The 18,529-nt window shown below is 33.2% G+C and overlaps 2 long non-coding RNA genes across 4 annotated transcripts; one reads left to right on the top strand and one right to left on the bottom strand.

The window, feature by feature from the left end:
* The first annotated feature begins 1,776 nt into the window (after nucleotides 1-1,776).
* Nucleotides 1,777-9,535, top strand: LOC107796813 (uncharacterized). The gene is made up of 4 exons (XR_012695440.1): nucleotides 1,777-1,975; nucleotides 3,830-3,899; nucleotides 4,256-4,513; nucleotides 6,239-9,535. It is a non-coding gene; the product is annotated as an uncharacterized LOC107796813 (long non-coding RNA).
* A 2,870-nt stretch (nucleotides 9,536-12,405) lies between these two features.
* LOC107796814 (uncharacterized) lies at nucleotides 12,406-16,015 on the bottom strand. Of its 3 annotated transcripts, XR_012695443.1 has the most exons (3): nucleotides 15,777-16,015; nucleotides 15,078-15,200; nucleotides 12,406-13,229 (listed from the first exon to the last, which is right to left on the bottom strand). It is a non-coding gene; the product is annotated as an uncharacterized LOC107796814 (long non-coding RNA). The 3 variants fall into 3 exon arrangements; XR_012695441.1 differs by having other exon boundaries at nucleotides 12,406-15,200; XR_012695442.1 differs by having other exon boundaries at nucleotides 12,406-15,200; nucleotides 15,820-16,015.
* Between the last annotated feature and the right edge of the window lie 2,514 nt (nucleotides 16,016-18,529).

The raw sequence follows: 18,529 nt of genomic DNA, 5'->3' as shown, positions 1-18,529 counted from the left end.
CTTTATTTAACTGATAAATTCGTTTCTGCTAGAATTTTTGTTCCTCTGAGAATTTTGGCTGCCTAGAAATGTTACGAATTCATGTAAAAGGTTTTCTAATTTGTCATTTGCAATTCTCTAAGAATAGAGGTGGAAATAAATATTATTTTGACAATTATAATGATTTTCTCATCTTTAACATTGTTGTTTAATCTTAAAGAAAATAATTAACTAGGACATATGATATACAAAGATACTAATAAGAGAAGTCTGTCCAAACAAGGCTATCTGCTGCTTCTGGATAATGATCGTACAGTAACCTGAAAGTGCATGATGTCTGAGTCTCTGAGAAATATGCTTGACCAAAAGCAATTTTTATCATGTGGTTGCAATTCCTTGGAAGATACTGGATTTACTTTACTGAATTTCAAGAACTAAAAAAAAAGAAATAGAAAAATGAAATCTCTAACCATCCAAATAAACTTTTTTTAACAATGATAAATGTTAGTTGAAATGGCTCTCATTAATTTTTTGATAAAAAAAATACTGCCTTTTCATTTCATTCATGATCATCATCTCCTTTATCATATTGCTCCAAACTGTTAGTAAAGTTTCCTTTTTGTATCTTTTCCCTACATGAACTTTTGTTGTACTGTGAAGTTGATGGATTTTTATTGTACAATATTTTAGTCCAGTAGCTAACATCCCTTTTACTTACTTCTGAGAGGTATCTTTCTCTTTCTCTTCACACTTTCACATTTTCTGTAGATTTCTCTCTCTCTTTTATTCTCTTTCGTTGGTTCTATTTCCAACTCACACAATCTTCATGTGATTTCGTTTTTGTTTGTTTGTTTTCCACCCTTTGTCTCTTTTGATACGGGTGACAAATATCTTCTCTTGTTGAATAAAAATTTTACCTTCTTTCAAGGTATGTAGATCAGGGAATACAAAGACATAAAGGATGAATCTTTTATAGTATAACATGGATATGAGGAATAGTACATCTTCAGAATCTTGGTTAACATCACTTTCTTGTTTTGTCTCCACACTAGGATTCAGCAGTTGTTAAACGGTTAAGATTCATCATCCTCTTTCCATGTCTGCAAAGGACTCTTCTATCTTCTACTGATGTGTTGCTTTTGCTTACTTTCATTGTATTTGCAGTACAAAGGTTGTACTCAAAAGTTGCCGTCCAATGAGCACGCTACTTCTAGCATTGATAAGCATGTTATTGCACACAACAGAACTTCTGGTAGAACCAATCTTTGGTCAAAGTTGTCTCTGATTTTGTCAGCTTTTTTGGCAGTGGTTATCGTAAGTAATGGTATTGATGAAAGGCAGAATTTTTTCAATACAATCCTTGGCAACGATGCAAATTTTGAAATAGGGATATTGCAGAAATCATGTATGATGTTATCCACTTATGTAGATGTCTCATCCAGTTGAATATATAGTTATCAGTCATAACTATTGCAGTCTGTTCCGTACATGCATAATATGCAAGTTTTCCATACAATCTCAGTGACGAGATATACAATCCTAACAATAGATTCTTATAGAATAAAAGTTGAAGCTTAACAGTTGGACTTATCTCAAATTTCGTTATTGTGAAACGTTATTGCTTCTTTTATTTTGCTTACTGTTGCTTCTTGTAACAATTTTTTTAAAGAAATATTGGGCCCGGGCTCCCACTAGTATTTATATGCATTCTGATGGGGAGCGCCTGTGAAGTACCCTCTTTACTCCAATATTATAAATGGGGATAACCAGGCAGCTCATGGTCAACATGTCTGCCTGGCCCAAAATTATATCATGGTCTGTGAATTTTTAGCCCAACACGTGTAGCCCAACTATCAATTCACCATTTGATTTCTCTTACTACATCCGACACTGGTGAAAAGCTCCATCTGCAAAGCCCTCATCTTCAAACGGCTCTTCGCTTCATATCTCTGCTCTCTCTCACTCCTCCTCTCTGTCTATTGATATTTCCTACTAGGTAATCTTCTTCTCATCTTGTGTTATTGCATTGATTTGTTTCAATCACTGATAATATGCTAGGTATTTGTGTTTTCCCCTGAATAGCGAGGGGAGTCCTGCAGACAAAGTGAAACATGTTAATAAATTTAGTTCTCTAGGTGTTTGACAAAATTCTTCAATCAGGTTTTCTATTAGATTTCTTATGCATGGTCCTGTCTTTTGTTTTCTCTGATTTCATTCTTTGATTGCATTTTGAGTTAGGGCAGTTTGACGCACGAATAGGAAATCTCTGCCTGACATTGCAAGAAGTTTCATTAGCTTAAGTGGTGTTTTTGAGTTGAAAGCTTTCTTTCTGTCTTCGTTTTAGATAGTCATCAAGATTATTTTCCTTTGCTTAAGAAATAATTTTGGTTTACTAACAGAGATATCCCGAGTGGCAGTGGCGCAAGGTTTGAAATTCATGTATTATGTAGATAGCTTTGCATTTGGATCCTTCTTTAGCTACTATTATTTTGGTATATTTTTACCAACAAAGCGTACATCATCTAATAAAAATTTACAATGTTTGAATCGATTGAAACAATCATTATTTTACTGTTTGGCCGGAAAAACTTTAACATCCTGCTATAAATTTGACCAGTTAAAGAGAATTCCCTTTCCTTTCTTCTGGATACCATGAAACCTTTGTTGTCAAATAAAATCTAAATAGTGACTAAATTTAGTACTTGTGATATTCGAATTTGACACTTGCCTCCTACCTCCATGACAGAGGCACAACATGTTTCTTCTTTTTTAGTTTATCTTGATGATATGTGGCCTCTAAACTAAGTTATCTATTGTATGTTAATATAAGATATATACTCACTGACTCTTTGGATGGTTTATCGAACGACTAGGTAATATAATTTAATTAGCAATGAATGTATAACATCATGTTAACTGTTCATCTTACAATACAAACTATAAACAAACTATCAAATAATATTTAACGTATCTAAATATGTGCGCTTATGCAATTTTGTTGATCATATTATATCGAGTACACAAATCTATCTGATAAATTAAAAAGGATACGATTAAGACAACAAACTTCCCTTACCCTCTGTGATTTTAACACTGCTTCTGATATTGTATAAAATTATTGAATATAAAATATTTGAAACTTTCTTTTCAGGATAGATACACAAAGGAAAAGTTTTTACCTTTTGCAATGCATGTAGGCCGTCTCCTTGCTTGTTCTTCTGTCTGTTTTCTTAAAAATATCGGGATGTGTTTCATATACATAGCTTGAAGGAGGAGGATTTACTGTCTATTATAAGTTACATCCTTCACTGATGTGTTTTCATTTGTTGCTTCAAAGGTGTGATGTGAAGTTATTCTTCTCTGTTACGATAAAATTGCTTTTTATCCACCAATGTCTTCTCCTATTTTGTACAGTAATATTGATAATGTATATGACATTGTTAAAGAGTTTGTTTTTATTAGTAATCTAGCTGAAAAGATTAAGGTATTTCGGTGTTACAATATTAATTGCAGTATTTCTTCATACAACAAATCCTTACTATCTGGTGTGATTATCTTTGAACCATACCAAAATTAGATAAAATACATGTTGTTGTCTCAAATGAAGTGAATGCGTGTGACGTCAATGATACATTAGAGCTTCTAAATACTACATCTTTAATCAATTACTATTTTGGAGATTTTACATAGTAGAAGAGCATAATAATTCCAATGAATACTTTATTATTTTGCACTTTTAGTTTATTTTATAGTGAACTACTTTTAATTTGGAAATTGCTTGAATATTAACTTATTGGAATATGGGGTATCCTGGATTTTGCTTATTGTGTTTACTTTTGGTTGCTTGCAGATTTGTCACTGTGAGAATTTCAGTACTCAAAACTCCGAATTCACATACAAGTAAAAGATAATTGCAATGGGTAACCTATCTGATCCTCACGCTTTCGCTTTTTCTGTCGTTGAGGTTCTTTTACTTCTCTATCCACTCTGATATTTCTTAGCTTTTTTAATTTTTTTCTCATTTTCTCTTCGCACAATCAAATTGATAAAATTTTCATCTGATTTTCTGTTTGACTTATGCTTTTAAAGGATATACGCGCTCTATATTTCTTAGAATTTATTTTATTTTCTATATGCACTAACTTAAAAATCCAAGATCTGCTTCTATTTTCAATACAAATCACCTTTTAGTAATTTCACTTTATTTTGTGTTGTTTCATGCTCTTAAGTAATGCCAAAGCGGTGAGCTTTAATTTCTTGTTTCTCGCTTGTGCAGTTGGAGTTTTTTCAGAAGATGATATGGCTGAAATTATGCCAAACATGAGAATGGAACCTCTCAATCTTGTATATGTATAATATTCCTCTTTTAGTTAAATTTATTTCACGTAAGCTTTATAGTGTTTGTGCTGATTTTGTTTTGAATATTCAAATTCTCTGTCCACAAATAGCAACATAGGTGCCTCTTTGATTAGCAGTTGATTTTAAAAAAACAAAGGGAAATGTACTATCAGACCTCCAAAATCCATGTCCATTGGTAAGTTTTTAGTTGTTAGGTGACTATATTGATTTGTGCTTCCAAGTGCAGCGACTAGTTGATTTAAGTTTTGATTTGGATTTGTTTGTTTTGTCTTCTATTGTGGAGAAATTATTACAGATTCTATTTTACTAAGTTAGTTGTTGCTAGCTCAACTTGTATGTCTGTATAAAACTATGAAATCCAGAGTACTCTTAAGCAAAGGTACAGTATTGGAATAGAGACGGGCCAAAATAGAGTAGAACGATAAAGAGGCTTTATATAGTGACCTCAACTTGTGTGGGGTTGAGGGATAGTAAGGATAGTAGTAGTTGTTATATATTTGTTGCTAGATTACCTTACCTGATAAAAAAAATATATATATTCTTTTGAATGGTTACTGGTTTGTTATAGAATAGAGGGAGTTGTGATGTCTCCAAATAGCTGAGTTTGTTTGAATTAGGCAATCCATATATTGGTTTGTTTCTTTTTCTATTATAATTTTCTATTGATTGTGTTTTAGGATTTGGTTATATAGTTTAAATACCGCAATTTTATCACAACAATGAAAGATATCAACTGGGTTAAGATCCTTTCTTTTTGGTATTATGTGAGGCTTATTGAATTGACATATGTGGACGTTGTGGGTCGACGACATTACTGTCTCATCTGCTACACCTTTAGAGGCCCATCATACTCATTGTTCCACCTCAGAATTTGTTCCAGTTACTAATAAGTCTCATGTTTCCTTGCTTAAAACATAGTCATGCTAATACGCTACCAAAATTAAATAGGAAAATTCAATTTTTGCAGAGCCAAATTCCAAGTTGTTCATTTATTTTAATTTGATTTTCTTTTAATATTTTTATCCCAGTTATACCAGTTGTTTCTTAGAGCCTTGTTTTAACTTTCAAGGTCAGTCAACCCTTTGAGCTTAAGATTGTGTCAATACAAGTTGAACGCTAATGCTCCTTTATTTTTGTTTCATTCTTACATGAGAATGTGCACAGTTCAAGAAAGTATGATAGCTCTAACACGCGCAGGGAAATGAAGAAAATCAAAATTGATCAGGCTTTGACACATAGGGAGAGAAATTTCAGGCAGTTCTATGATGTATAGGAACTAAGATTTTGTTGGTGATGATCTCTTGTGCATAGTTAAGGTTTAGATTAAGTGACAATGACATTAAACACTATGCTTTTGCACAACACTTCAAATCACATATCTTCTCAAATACTTAATTCAAAAGAAAGATAAAATATCTATGCTTCATTTCACTGTAGCTGAAATTTAAAACTTTTCAAGCTCTATGCAATTTGAATTATGTGTTAAGCTCACAAATACCTCTTAATAGATTTTAATGTTGTCACATTTTCGGTAAATGTTAGAATGTAGATGCTGCTTCTGCTATTCATTTTGATAATTTCTGACGAAATAAAATTGTTCGCGGATCTATTAACATGAAGCTTCATCTAGCTGTTGGGCCCGAGCTAAGCCCGGGCATAACCTCACTAGTTACTAATATTAATAAGTGACAAAAGGAAGAGTTTTGTCATCCTCACAGTAGCAGATCTTAATTTGTTAGAGTTCTACATTTATCCTTACAATTTTCAATTAATTCCTTTTATGTCCTATTAATCTTATCTTTCAAAATCTTGTCCTTGACTCAAGAAAAATATAAGTATTTAAGAAACAAAAAGAAGAGAAGAAGCTGGAAAGTCTAAAAGCATTAATTGTGATTGACAGAAAGCAAAAAAGCTACAACATGATCTCAAAACTTGCCCACATACAAAGCCCAAAAAGTTCAAAGTTAAAAAGATCTCAACTTTCGGAACGCAGACGCTTACATGGAACAAAAGTACAATTATTTCTACAGTATTTAAAAGTAGATCACTGCCCAACTCTTGATTAAGTGACAAATGTCTCCTTCCATCACTGCATAGACTGATTTTACACACGGTGTCACGGTCAAGGACAGATTTTGAAAAATAAGATTAACATGGAAGCTAAAAAGTTGGTGGTGTACTCTTCAAAAACCCCCCAGAATATCCTCTGTTTCTCTCTGCTTTGAGGCTTCCAGATTTTCTCATCTCAACCTGGTAAGTTTGTCTCCTCTATTACGTTTCTATGTCTTTATGAACTTTTTGTGTTACGTAAACCCGCTAAAAGCATAATATGGAAGAACAAGATGAGAAATTTTTCAAATTCTTATTGCATGTCTCTCTTCGTGTGTATTTGAAACTTGAAAGTGAAGAAAATAACAAGAAACTCATGAACAATCGTATTGAATTTACTATTATACTTGATTCAATATATTCATGTGTTGAGCTTAAGTTGGAGTCTATTGTTCTTTGTGATTAGAAGATCATTGAAAAGATTTTAAGTGAAACATATTAAGAGGTATTGTTAATTAGTTCTATCTAGAAGACTGGCAGATAATGCAACAGAAGCCCTCTCCAAATTAGTCTGCAAGAGAGTGAGGGATCTGGGAGCCTTTCAACATAGCATTGAGGTTGTTTTAGTCTCTGTGGTGAGCTAGGCTGCTGATCGGCACGTGATATCAAATGACCTATTCTCTCTGCCTCTCTTTGGTATTTTACTTCCTGCCCTATGAGGTTTCATAGAAGATGCACATAAAATTAGAGTTGAGCTAATGTTTGCTGGTCACAGTAGCTCTTACGTGATGAGTGGCTGGCCCAGAATAGAAATAAGCACACTACATGACAATGAATAAGCTGGTTGGTATCAAGATTTTTCGTGGATCTCAGAACTGAATTTCAAAAGCGACTCAGTTTCTTTTTACAAGATTTAAGATCAATTTTCTGCAAGTTTTTGCTTATTACATTGCAGAATCATACTTAGATAAGTAATTTCTTGTCCAATTTGACTTTACCCCTCTGTTTGAAGACCTGCATTGTTAATCCATTACATAATTAATTTTCTACCTTTTCTGTTGGAATGACAAAGAGACCATGCATGACAATAACTTCTAATACCTTTATTGCTGTTAAATACCTTCATTCTCCACCATAAGCTAGAGGAAAAATATATGTTTGGACTAGGTGCATCTGTTCTTTAGAAATCCTAGATCCGTCACTGTCTATTACCTGTCGTCCAACAAAATTTGTTTTACAAGGATCTCTGTGTTAAAAGTGAGTAGTATTTTATGTAGTTTGAGATAATTCTAAATTATGTGGGTAATTTATAAAATTGTGTGATTCCGTTTAGTTCTTATATAAAATCAATCTCTTTAGATTGCAAACTGATTCCATGTAAGCACATCACCTTTACTTTCAATTTTCTCATTCTCTAAACACTACATATCAGAAAGACTCAACACACCAAATTTTGTCATGGCTAGATATTAATTCCTTTTCCCCTGATGCTTCATAGTAAAGCATTTGGTGGAACAAAGAAGTTGTATATGCAATTATGAATTTGTTGTAAAGATACCTATTATTCTTTAAAGTGATACAAAAGATTATAAATTAATTGAGGTTGTAGGAAGTACTATCGGATAGGTTGTTGCACTAAAGTTTCATTCTATCGCTTCTTTGTATATACCATAAAATTTGAAAATAGCTATAATAAGAGACATAATCTACTACAACAAATAGAACTATAGTCTATAAAGGTACTGTGTTGGAAGTTATTGAGTTGTTAGATTTATCTTTGTCACTAGAAACTCTAAGCTGATATATTACTCCAAAATCATTAGATAATCAAATAGTTTTTAATACTTTTGTGGAACATGATGTTGTTGATTTTTAAATACATATAATTTTAAAAGTTGTGCATTCCATAGCCCATTTAAGTGCCTCTGCTTCCCATATTTCCCATATATCTCCTTGGAAGAAGATAACGTTCACCACACTCTGCACTAGAGCAGACAAAAGTGTTGCACTAGGCAGTTCTGTCCTCATAACTGTAGTGTCCTCGTTCTCGCATGCATATTTGAACCTTTGATGATTAAAGAATAAAAATTCATGATGTTTTGTTTGCTTCATCCAATTCACTTTACGTTTTGACTGTTCAACGTGCTTACCATGTCCATGGCCATCTTCTTCAGAGGGGACTGAACTTTCCTTCAATTCCCTCTTTCTACAAACTTTGTTCCCTTGTTTTCTCTATCTTTTAAGATGTTTCTTTACTACAGGTGGAGACTTAAACCTTTTGATCTTTTGTACATATTAGCTCTTCAGGTGAGGACTATAATAAGTGAAACTTGAAGTTCGTCACACTTTACACAATAAGATTCAGAGGAATTAAATAGTGTCATATAGAAAGTAAATTATCTAAAGCTCCTAATACTGAATTATTTTGTCGGTGTTATTTACATCCATCTACCATAACAATCCAAAGGATACTAAGTGTATCCTGAAAATTTGTACTCCTTCCGTTTCAATTTATGTGAACCTATTTCCTTTTTAGTCCGTGCCAAAAAGAATGACCCCTTTCCTTATTTGGAAATAATTTACTTTTACACAATGATTTATAGCCACACAAAATATATGTGTCTTATTTTACACCACAAGATCAAAAGTCTTCTCTCTTTTCTTAAACTCCGTGCCCAGTCAAATGGGTTCACATAAATTAAAACGGAGGGAGTATTATTTTTCTTTTCCTGAATTCTGTTTTCCTTCATAATTCCCCATGATAAAATTGGCTCTAAAACCTATCTTTAGTCATACTAAGAAGCTAAAAAGAAAATTATATTTTTCTCTTTCACATTTAATAATGACTTCATGTCTTTCTTAATATTTACAGTTTATTGACTATGTGGCCTGCCTGTATATATGTCTTTTGATGACTTGTACATACACTACTTTTGATGGTGGCGCAGATGGTTATGGACCAAGGATTCAACTCGGAGAATATAAAGGACTACACGTGCTTTGGTTTGAACTTTAACTTTGTCCCTGTGTACACGTGTTTTAGACAAACATTACAACTTGGGAGTACTGTAAGTCTAGAACTAAAGATCAAACTGCTTGGTGAAAAAAATACAATAGTAGATCATCCAAACTACCTTTTTGGTTTGAATTGACTTGTTCTCTCTGGTTTGCTCTATTTCTTCTATGATTACAATAGAAAAAACAATACCTGATATTTCTTAAGGAGTAGACAGATAGTATCTTCAGGCTTACAGTGGCACTTCTAATATGTGCATTAGAATTTATTGCTTTATGTGATTTTTCTTATTCAGATTGTGCCAGTAAAATTAGTTGTGCAAAGTATAGTACCTGCATAGAATTATAGAAAGTTCCTTACCTATGCATGTTATTTGTTTGAGCAACATTAAAATACTCTTCATAGTCAATCATTATGCTTGTACTATCTTCAGTTGTCAAAAGTTAATGTTATACCCTTTTCAAGAGAATTTTTTTTTAAAACAGAAAAGAAAAGGTTGATTCAAATTCAAGTTAGCCATAGGATTGTAACTTTAGATACACCTGTGCCATTTCTGAAACCCCTTGTAACCTCCCTGTGCCATTTCTGAAACCCCTTGTAACCTCCTTTCTACGCAAAATATTTCATTCTACTTGAATTGATTCAGATTATCCTTGATTGCCAGCATCATTTGTTGTCTCAGTTGTACCATATCTTCTCTTATACCATATTTTGTTCTGCTAGTAAAGGGAAGGAAGTTGCTCGTGTCCAATGGACAGCCATATCCGGCAAAGTGTGATGGTGTACGCTTGAGAAAAGAGTGGTAGTTGTATTACCATCATTCTCCCAATAAATCCACTCACACTATTGTTTTGTCTTTTTTTATTTTCTATTTTATGAGTTACATCATTATTTTGACCTTTGAGATTTCATTGCCTTGTGGTAGTCTTTTAAACACCTATTAGTCCTTTCATTCATTCTTATAGAAGCATATTTTTGGTATCACACCAAGCATATACTGATGACTCAACTTCTACAATATTACAACCCCTTGGTGAAACTGCATAACATACATGTATAATATCTAATTCACCATAATATACGTAATGCTATAATAATTTAATCTAACAAATGATGGGCTTGGGTAAGCCCGGGCCATCTTTAACTAGTATATATAGAGAGAGAGCGCTAAGTATCTACTCGGATCAGGGGCCTGTTTGGTTGAAATTTTTTGTTATTAGCATATGTAATAGACTTGAAGAATGAATCCGCCTGGGACAACGACGAAGGTCAGTTTATGTCCGTTTCTTTTATCATTTTTATATTAAATTAGTTCTATCTAATTAATATATTAAAATTATTATCTCACTGTTTCTTTGGAATTTATTATTTGTGTCATATTAAGTTATTTTAATTTATGTTATATTATTTATTATTTGTATATAATAACTTTTTAAAGATAATTGTATCAGTATGTGCAGACTTGTGTATTTACTGTTCATTCATGTATTCTAATACTTCGAATACATTATAAAATTGTGTTCATCGTTTATTTTATTTTACATATTTAATACCACCTCAAAATGACATTCTTCACTCTTCAGGGGCATTATTGAAAAAAAAAAAGAAATAACATACAAAACTGACTTTGTCATACATGGTAACTCCTATCGTAGATATCATCGTATTAATGTTGCATTGCCTAATTGATCCCGCTTGAACAAAATTCTTGGTTTGCTTATTACTGTAAGTAAGACACTGCACGCATGTTGTAAAATAAATAAAGAAAGAAAATATTTGTGTGACTATAAATTATCTCATTTAGGATAAAGCAGGAAATTTAAAGTTAAATTATTTCTAAATAAAGAAGTATGACACACTTTTTGAAATAGACTAAAAGGAAAGTATTATACATAAATTAGGATAGAGAAAGTAACTATTAAGGATCTATTTCAACATGAAACAAAGAGGACAATATAAAGGATGGGTAGAACGAGTTGTGATATTTAGCTTGATTCAGGAAAATTACAAACTACGGGACATAAAAGAATATATCACTCCTAAGGATCCTTAGGATTAATTACAGATCCAAACCAACAATAGAAAGATTTGAGTTTTAGATTTTGATTTAGTTTTTTAGATTTTGTATTTCAAATCTTCTATATCTAAGTAAACTAGTTGAGCCTTGCCCGAGCTTAGCTCTGGCCCAACAATTCGAATTGTAATATTCATTCACCGCAAATTCTGGATATCTTTTATTCCTCTTGATAAAAGATGGCCAGACAATTCGAATTGTAATATTCATTCAGCGCAAATTCTGGATATCTGGATATCTTTTATTCCTCTTGATAAAAGATGGCCAGACAATTCGAATTGTAATATTCATTCAGCGCAAATTCTGGATATCTGGATATCTTTTATTCCTCTTGATAAAAGATGGCCAGACAATTCGAATTGTAATATTCATTCAGCGCAAATTCTGGATATCTTTTATTCCTCTTGATAAAAGAAAACTTGATAAAAGAAAAATTGAAAGTAGAAGTTCAGAAATTATGTGAAATTTCCTAGTCGTTCTATTCTTCCTACCAATTGTGATTCATAATATTTAGGAATTCTTTTTATAAATAAATAAATTTATGAAATTGAAAATTAAAAAACAATTTACAGTCATTTAAAAACAATTAACGTTTACGCACCATGAAAACAATAACCAAGAAAGAACTTCATGTCTGAATAAATTTGGAAACAATATTGCAAATCCTTAATATATAAGTCAAAGATGGCTGTTGGACGACATTAAAAAATATTCAACCGCATGTCACCAAAAGTTTTGACTTTTATCAAATGCTTAACATTAACATTCAGTCCTCTAAAGCTGTGATGATTTTAGCTTCTAGATAGAGCTCCAATACTACCTTTGTTCTCAATAAATTTACCTTTATATACCAAACAATATTTTGTAAGCAAATCAAATTTATACCTGTCTACCAGATTAGTGCAATAACCATGTGATAAGCATAAAGTTAGATATACAATTTTTTATAAGAACTCAATTGTAAATTTTGTCTCTACTGATGCCAAATCATCATCAATACATTATCAAGAGGGTAGGAGACGCTATTGGTAAAGGTCACCACCTGACGGTAACTACAAATCTTTAATGAAAGAAGTACTATCGTCTATCGAATTCTGAAGAAAGGAAAGGCAAAAACATGTAGAGAAGACGAAGCAAATATCAGCTCTATGTCCTCACTTTCTTGCTGAGTTGATTATTAGCAAATGCCAGATCACAGCAGCGAGGGTGGCTAAATTCTACAACCATAGTTGGTCAGTGATCATGGCGCTATCTGCTACTTCAAAGAACATATGTGGCATAGATGCGCTACAGCCTACAGGTGGGAATCAATGGTGTCATAAGAAAACCTAGTCTCCTGCAATGAGGAAAAGGAACTTCAGAGTCGTACAAATAGCTGGCGAAGGCTTTTGAGGTAATATTATTGGAAAAACAAACTTGGAGGGCGCAAAACTATCACGAGCTTGCAATCGAACTGCTGCCTTCATTGGACTTGTATAGAGAGAACATCACAGCTTTGGTTGATGAACCAGCTTGCTGCTACCCTTGTAGTTTGTGGCAGTTTTAGTTATGCAATATAGGTTAGTTTGCCGTTCAATTCTTGGCTCATGATATAGTGAAATCTATCATATATTGGTACTATTGGTCCTAAAAAGTTTCTCCTCTTACAATAGATAGGGGTACTGTTGGCTTCTTCTTTGAAAGGAACTCAAAGAACTCCTCTGGTTACGCTCCACTTAGCAGTCATATGCATGAACAGATTCTGCAGGCAATCTGTCCAAGTAGTAACCACATTAAGCTCATCTTGCAGCACTTGGGCATAGAACATTTATAAAAAAAATCCATTTATCTATATCAAGGGCATTTATTTTGCAAATAAAGTGGATAAAAGATTAAGTGAGGTTTAACCTCAGTTTCCAGAGCCAAAAAAAATATATACAGGAGTAGTTGTTTTCAGCTTTAACAAATAGCTAGACTCAAACTCTTAAGGAAAACCCTTTCACATCAGGAGATATAAGATCTATGTCCCTCCTGGAATATAAGCACCAATGTTTTCTGAAATTTAATGCATCAAAAAAGAATATGCGGAGCATTTCTAATTTTCAAATCAAAGGGTATATTAAAGCAGGAAAAAACACATAGAAATATGCGACCAACTTGAAGATAGCTTATATGGACATTTACACACTTGTAAGTATTTTCAAAGAAATTATAGTAATAAGAAAACATGTTTTCTAATGAGCCACCCGCAGATTACTATCAAGAAGACCATGCATCTGAATATTAGTTGATTACAGAACATCATATTACTTACCTAAGTGCTGCATAGACCGGCCAGTAAATCATTGCGCGTACCAACATGGAAGAAAACAACTTAGTTTTAGAAGCAATATATCATCAAATAAACCCAAATATAAGAATCATATTTCATTTATACCACGAAAATAGAGAGGCAGGCAAGAAGTTCAAATATCACAAGTACAACATTTAATCTCCATTTAGTCTTATTAGTTACTACACATTGTAAGCTTATGGTATTTGACACCAATCAAAAAAAAAGAGTGCATGGTATCTGGAAGAAAGCTAAGAAAAGGAAATTTCATTTAATTGGTCATATTAGTAGTAGGTTATGATTTTTGTCCAAAGAAGCAACCACAACAAGATTATTTAAAAGCAACAGTCATTGCAAAAATGGCTTCAAACATCATACTTTATTAGTCCTTAGATTCGTTTCTAATAACATTCTAGATTCGTTTCTAATAACATTCATTTTAGTAAATAAAAAGATATACCACAAGTGGACATGATCAAGCACATTTTTCAAATATGTATAATTTTGTGCTTAACCGAGATTTGTTTTTGATTAGTTATAGTTGACCAAGTCTAAAGAGCCTAATCCATACTTATAAGCAATTGAGTTGATTCGATGCCAGAATCATATTTATCTTTCACGGTTTGTGATATGGCCAGACAATAATGAATAGAAACATTGGCGATTTGTTTGTTTCCGTCCGCAAGAAAGTCGCATTTCATAGAGGTCTAACATTTTTTCGCACTATATTACTCTATCGTAGTTGTATTCAACTAATACTATAGCCTTTTATAAGATACTAAAGTGAAAGAGTGCATCCAATAATGTTTATGTAAATCAGTATATGTATGCATATTATCATCATCTATTACATAAAATTTTGTTGGCAGAGTCCTCGTATTACAAAGAGACGAAGTTAGAATAAAAGACCCATGATATGACTCCTTAATGAAAGCTTTGGGAATTTCCATTACACTACAGTTGTTATCTACAATAGTACAAATGATATCTAGATCGTTCATTCTTAAGCAGGGTCATCTAAAAAGAATATATTGATTTATCTTTTTCTAAAGCAGAGGATGAACTGCACTAATATAAATGAGTATTTCAGAAAAATTAAAAGATGCTTGCAGTATAAATGCGTCAGGTTGAGTCGAAGCCAATAAGATAGGTACTAAAAGTAGAAATTTTAGTGTACTAAAAGTAGAAATTTTAACTTCGTTATTTTTAGGAATCAGAATCTTGCAGAGTTTTTGAAGTAGCTATTAAGTTTGGGAAGGAAAAAAAGGAGGAGAAAGAAAGAATCATACATTTTTCCTCAAGTGCAGTGCTAGGCGCGATCTAATTGACAGTGACCATGGTTAAAAAATCTAGATTCACCTCTTTCAGACATATCATCAAACAACACAGCTGTATAGTCCACTTCAACATTCCTGTCATTTTTTTATACATCAGATTTTCCGGTTAGTAACAAAAACAAATTAATTAAAAAGATAAAATGATGTGCTGATCAGGCACACTTACTAACATGCATGTATAACTCTAGCAAGACAATATTCAAATATCATAGCAAGCGGATATATAGACACGAAGTTATTTTATTGCAAATAAAGAAATTGCAATAAACAAAGAAGGATTGCGGCCGCACCAAATACAAATAGAAGAGAAATAGACAATCTTTGGAGATCTCTGAAAGAATGAATACCCAAAAAGAACACATCCATTATACCACAATCACATGGCCAAGCACATGCACATGCACATGCACATTAGCACTCTCATTCCACTAAGGAACACAATTTTAAGTGTTGTCAGAGTTCTCACCCCAAAAACCACCGTCACAGACCCATCAACAGATTCACCAGAACTGAACAAAAACAAATCACACAGCATATATAACATAGAACTGAAATTGAGAATTTAGGAATTTGAAAAAGAAATCCTCAATCAAAGAAGGGCATGCATGAGTTTTGTTGTACAAATAGGAAGCAAGGAACTCCACAATTTACCGTTTTCAACCTATACAGAAAAGAGCCATGCCATAAAATGTACCATATCAGACAAATCAGCAGAAAATTGTTATTCTTTTTCAGAGTAAAGAACAGCGAGAATAGATCCGTCACTAAAAGGAAGCGCCGAAGAAAGAAAGGAAACTTCCCAAAGAGAGATAACTTTGATGCCGTGAAGGAAAAAGGTAATTCCATAGAGAGCGTCGAGAGGGAGAGAGAGTTTCTGAACTTGAAGGTGAGCAATAAATATAGAGTTAAAGAGAAATAGTATTTGTTACGTACTTGTATTTATGTAGGTACACGTGTATTACACGTGCAATGATTTAAGCCCAACATAGTAGTACATTTTATGCTGCTTTCGGTATAACTTTTTAGTTCTGTGTTCGTACAATTGAACACCCATTTCTAAATATTAGTAATATATACTTAGTCAAAGTATATGTAATAGAATCTTAAGTGAAGTTAATAACCCAGAAAATAAGATAAGCAATCTACTAAAATTATAAATTAAATTAAAGTATACTGAAATGCTGTACCATGTCATTGAATATAAGTTAAATCCTAATAGAAAGTTGGTAAATCAATTCGAATTATTACTTACACAAAAAGAAGCATCAGTATAAAATACTATGCCAAAGTAACATCAGTACAAATAGAAGCATAACCTGTAAAACTGGTAACTTGATAAAACTACAAACTAGTGATCCATCGGCTAACTGGATATATATATATACATATATATATATATATATATATATATATATATGTGTGTGTATGTACCATCAAAAGAGTTAAAAGTAGCAATATTACAAGCCATGGGAATTGCTGCTCACTAAATAGACGGAGTTTTGAGTCAAAATAGTGTCCTCAGAAAATGTAGTTCCTAAAATGTCTGCCTATACTGATTCATTGGCAAACACTCAACTCTACATTAAGGTTTTGATGTACAGGGGACCAAGTTTTGAGGTTGAACACAAGAAGCTATAGACAAGTTAGCGCAAATACAGTAAAAGTACAGCAAAAGCAGTACATGTGTTTGCTAACCAGCCCGAGAAACTTTCACGTTACACTTCACATCTTCGTCTACCTGCTTCTTCAACAAGTGGTTTAGGCCCTTCGTCAATGTTGCGGAAGCCAAATGTATAGAGTGTGAATAAGTCACAACTACTATACCAAAAATTATGACAGCCACCAAATAATAAATAAGACAATAAAGCAATAATAAAGGGAACACCAGAATTTACGAGGTTCGGTTAATTTTGCCTACTCCTCGGACACAACCAATATTTTATTCCACTCAAAAATACAAGTGAAATAATACTAAAGAGAGAAGATACAAATGCCTTAAACAGATGAGAAGGCAAATGAGAGGTGTGTTTCAATCCTAAACATTAGGCCTTCTTTTATAGGGGAAAAATCCCCCCAAACTTAACTCCCAACCAATGTGGGACTTTGGCATTTTGCCAAACTTCAACAAATCTCCACCTTGGCAAAATTCCACATTTTCAATTCTCTCTCAATAACAAATTTTGGTTGTGTCTTCATCTTCAATCTTCAGTGTTCAACAATGTTGATCAAATCCAAACAATGTTGAAACTTGACCGCAGTCACCACCTTTGTCAGCATATCAGCAGGATTCTCTGTAGTATGAATTTTCTTCACCGTGACTCCACCTTCTTCTATGATTTCTCGTACGAAATGATACCGAACATCAATGTGCTTCGTCCTTGCATGATAAACTTGGTTCTTCGCTAATTGAATAGCACTTTGACTATCACAAAAAATTGTGATACCTTTTTGTTCAACACCAAGCTCCTTTAGCAATCCTTGAAGCCAAATTGCCTCTTTCACAGCATCTGTAATAGCCATGTACTCTGCCTCTGTTGTAGACAAAGCAACTGTTGACTGCAAAGTAGACTTCCAACTAACTGGTGCCTTTGCAAAAGTAAACACATAACCAGTAGTTGATCTTCGTTTGTCCATATCACCCGCAAAATCTGAGTCACAATATCCAACTACAAACTGATTGTCTTCCTGCTCAAAAACTAACCTGACATCTACAGTATTATGAATATACCGTAGAATCCACTTCACAGCTTGCCAATGCTCCTTCCCTGGATTGTGCATATATCTGCTAATAACTCCAACAGCTTGTGAAATGTCAGGCCTTGTGCAAACCATTGCATACATCAAGCTACCAACAGCATTTGCGTATGGTACCTTTGACATATACTCTCGTTCAGCTTCATCCATTGGCGACATAGTAGTACTTAGCTTAAAATGGGAAGCAAGTGGAGTACTAACTGGCTTAGTCTTGTCATCTATGCCAAAACGTTGAAGTACTCTCTTCAAATATTCCTTTTGAGATAAACAGAGTTTCTTTGAACGTCTATCTCTAATTATCTCCATGCCAAGAATTTTCTTTGCCTCACCCAAATCCTTCATCTCGAACTCCTTCTTCAGTTGAATCTTCAACTTATCAATTTCTTCCGAATTCTTGGAAGCAATCAACATATCATCAACATATAGGAGAAGATATACAAAGGAACCATCTTTAAGCTTGTGCAAATACACACAATGATCGTATTTGCTTCTCTTGTACCCTTGCCGCAACATAAACTCGTCAAATCGCTTGTACCATTGTCTAGAAGATTGTTTCAATCCGTACAACGATTTTTCAAGTTTGCACACCATATTTTCTTTTCCAGTAACTTTGAATCCTTCTGGCTGAGTCATGTAGATTTCCTCCTCCA

This window comes from Nicotiana tabacum, chromosome 10, assembly GCF_000715075.1.
Source record: "Nicotiana tabacum cultivar K326 chromosome 10, ASM71507v2, whole genome shotgun sequence".
In the NCBI taxonomy this organism is placed as follows: domain Eukaryota; kingdom Viridiplantae; phylum Streptophyta; class Magnoliopsida; order Solanales; family Solanaceae; genus Nicotiana; species Nicotiana tabacum.
This window is presented reverse-complemented; position numbering and strand designations above follow the sequence as displayed.